At 39.0% G+C, this 3,456-nt stretch overlaps 1 pseudogene; it reads right to left on the bottom strand.

Moving 5' to 3' along the window:
- Positions 1 to 1,448: 1,448 nt before the first annotated feature.
- LOC102473567 (60S ribosomal protein L14 pseudogene) lies at positions 1,449 to 2,059 on the bottom strand (annotated as a pseudogene).
- Between the last annotated feature and the right edge of the window lie 1,397 nt (positions 2,060 to 3,456).

The raw sequence follows: 3,456 nt of genomic DNA, 5'->3' as shown, positions 1-3,456 counted from the left end.
ACATAGCCATTATGCCAACTGCTAGTCCCAGTCAGTTTTCAATAACTCCCTCCTCTCAGAGGATTTGCATTCTAGCTAGAAAGATTAATATTCAAAATAACAGTTAGGAAAAAAACAATCTTATCTCAAAGAAGGATGTCCCTACCACATACAATACATGGCAAAAGATGGAAGACTTCAGAGAGGGGAGGAAATGAACAGGGAGAATATTTTCCTCTTGACTTTTATCAGCTTTACTGAGGTAATAAAAGTCGCCGAACTCAAATGCACAGTTGATGAATTTGACAGAGACACTCACATGACTGCCATCACAATCGGCATGTGAAACAAGCCCATCATCCCCCAAAGTTTCATCCTTTCTGATTTTGGTTGATTCTCCAACCCTTACCCTTAGACCTTGACTGCCATTACCTGGTATATTACCCTAGTTTTGCCTTTTAAAAATAATTTCATATAATCATGTCATATCATATAATATGTCATATACTTTGAAAGTCTTTTTTTTTTTTTTGAGAGCTTTTTTTTCGCTATAGAGCACGTGTGCTTGCCAGAAAGACAGAGAGAGACAGCGAGACAGAAAGCAAGAAATCAGTCCCTACGGGGGATGGCCACGCCGCAATCCCTTCTCCTCCATTCTCTTCTCAGGATCTTGGGCACGCACGCTCACACGCCCAGTGTGAGTTTAAGCCACCGGTTCGGGACTTGAACCACGGTCGGCTACATGGGAGTCCAGCGACATAGCCATTATGCTAACTGCTGGTCCCACTTTTAAATATTTTGAATCTGACTTCTTTCACTTGGCCTAATGCATTTGAGATTTGTTTATGGTGCAGTGTGTAATAGTTCGTTTCTTTTTATTGCTGATAAACATAGTTGCTTTTTCTTGCTGATAATCTTTTTTATTGCTGATAATAGTATTACATGACAGACCACAATGTGTTATCATTTCATCACCTGAAAGACAGTTGGGTTCTTATCAATAAACCTGCTATAAACATTCATATGGACACTTATATGGATATATGCTTTTATTTCTCTTGAGTAAATATCTAGGAGTAGAATTGCTAGGTCATATGGTAAGTGCATATTCAAATTTATAAGAAATAGCCATATATATTTTTTAAAGTATCTGTACTTTTGCCAGCAAAGTGTGAGGATTCCAGTTACACCACATCCTCACTGATGTTTGGTATTGTCATTTTTTTTTGTTTGTTTTTTACTTCTATTTATAATCTTCTACTGTCCAAAATCACTAAAATATTGTGGTAGAAAGGGAACCAGAAACTCCAAGTAACCAACTCACAATGTAATTTATATAGTTCATTTTTCTACTTAATTTATTATCCTACCGATTTGCCTAATCCCAGCATCAGAAAAGAGGCTTTAAATCCAGACTTAAACAGATTTGCTATGTCAAAAAGAACATTTATTATTTCTATCACAGCCTCTTATGCTTTCTTGCCAGATATTTTTGGTGCAGGTGCTTTCTGGTCTGCAGCATTCTGACTCTTCTGAGCTTTCGGAGGCGGCGCTGCCATTTGGCCTGTGGCTTTCTGAGCATGGACCTTTTGGCTGGAGCCTCTTGCCTGCAGTCGTTGTCCTTCTTGCTGCTACTTTAGCAGTGGCAGCGCCCTTAGCAGCAGGTGCTTTTTTTGGGAGATTTCAGGAGAGCTGCCTTTTGAAGCTTCTTAATTTCATTCTTGATTACTCTGTTCCTCATTTTCTTTGCCTTCATGACTTTAAAGCGATCAAAATCTGTCACCCTGGCTTTCCTTTTTTTGGCTTCAATCATCGTAGCTCATTTTGTGACTGCCATTTTGTATTGATATCTACCTTCTGCCAGGCTCGTCGGGCATACTTCTGGTGTGCATGAGGTGGGAACTTGAGGACAAAGTCAGTGAGTCGCATGCATTTGAAAGGCATGGCCTGTCTCCTCACCTGAGTGCAGGGTCCATCCACCAAAGCCCTGCTCTGATCAATAACATCTACAGTTGCAACCAGCATGAGGGCCAAAGGAGACGTAGGCCACCCGGCCAACCTCCACAAAGTGCCCGAACATGATGCTGCTAACGTTTGGCAAGGAGCTTGCATTGTCATTTTATGTTTGGCCATTCTAATGGGTATTTATATAGTGGCATTTCTGTGACTTTAATTTGCATTTCCCAAGTGACTAATGATGTTGAGCATTTTTGCATGTTCTTAGTTTTTATTTGTGTATCTTTTGTAAAGTATGCTTTTATCTTAGTCTGTTTTGTGCTGCTATCACAGAACAGAGACTGGGTAATTTATAGAGAACAAAGATTCATTTATTATAGTTCTGAAGGCTGAGAAGTTCAGGACTGAGGGGCCAACATTTGGTAAGGGCCTTCTTGCTGCCTTGTCCTGTGGTAGAAGGGCAAGGATAGGGCAAGAGAGAACAAGAGGTCAAATTTGTAGCCTTAAGCACTTTTATAATCAGCATTAATCTGTTCATGAGGGTGGAGTCCTTATGACCTAATCATCTCTTAAAGGTCCCATCTCTCAATTCTGTTTCATTGGGGATTAAGCTTCTAACACATAGACTTTGAGAGACACACTAAAAACTATAGCAGTGTTCAACTTTTTTTTTTTTTTTTTTTGGCCAAGTTTTTTCTTACTGAGTTATAAGAGTTCTTGATGTATCATGGATACAAGCCTTTGGTCAGATATTTGTTTTGCAAATATTTTCCCCTAAGCTTTAGCTTTCCTTTGCAACTCTTTGTCTTTTTTTTTTTTCTTTGTTCTGTTTCTGAACTGTGTTTTTTCAAGAGTAGAATTTAAAATTTTGATAAAGTTTGAGATCAGGAGATGGAGTAATGGTTATGTTGCTGGATTCCTATGTCAGTTGAGGTTTGAGTCCTGGACCTGGTGATCTAAAACTCATGCCAGGCATGCCCAAAATCCTGAGAGGAGAATGGAGGAGAAGGGATTGTGGCGTGGCCATCCCCTTGGAGGTGATTTCTTGCTTTCTGTCTCTCTCTGGTGAGCTCAGGAGCCGTACAGCAAAAATCTCTCTAAAAAAATGTTGATTTAGTTCATTTTATTGATGTTTCATTTTGTGTCTGGTTTGTAAAATCTTTGCCTAACCTAAGCCTTCTAAGACTTTATCCTATTTTTTTCCCCTTGGTGGTTGTTTTATATGGGATTGTCTGGAAAGTCATGATGAATTTTTGCATAGAAAAACATAAAAAAATACATCATGACTTTTCCAACAACCTAACAGTTTTATGTTTTATGTGTCGGCCTATAATCAAATTTATTTTACTTTTATAAAATACACTTTTTCTTTAAAATAAATAATTAATTAGTTAATTTAAAAAATTGCTACAGGGCTTGTGTGCTCTCCAGAGACACACACACACACACACACACACACACACACACACACAGAGAGAGAGGGAAAGTGAGAAATCACCCCCAGGCGGGTGGCCACACTGC

The sequence above is a fragment of the Tupaia chinensis genome, unplaced genomic scaffold, assembly GCF_000334495.1.
Source record: "Tupaia chinensis unplaced genomic scaffold, TupChi_1.0 Scaffold145484_1, whole genome shotgun sequence".
NCBI classification, from domain to species: Eukaryota; Metazoa; Chordata; class Mammalia; order Scandentia; family Tupaiidae; genus Tupaia; species Tupaia belangeri.
This window is presented reverse-complemented; position numbering and strand designations above follow the sequence as displayed.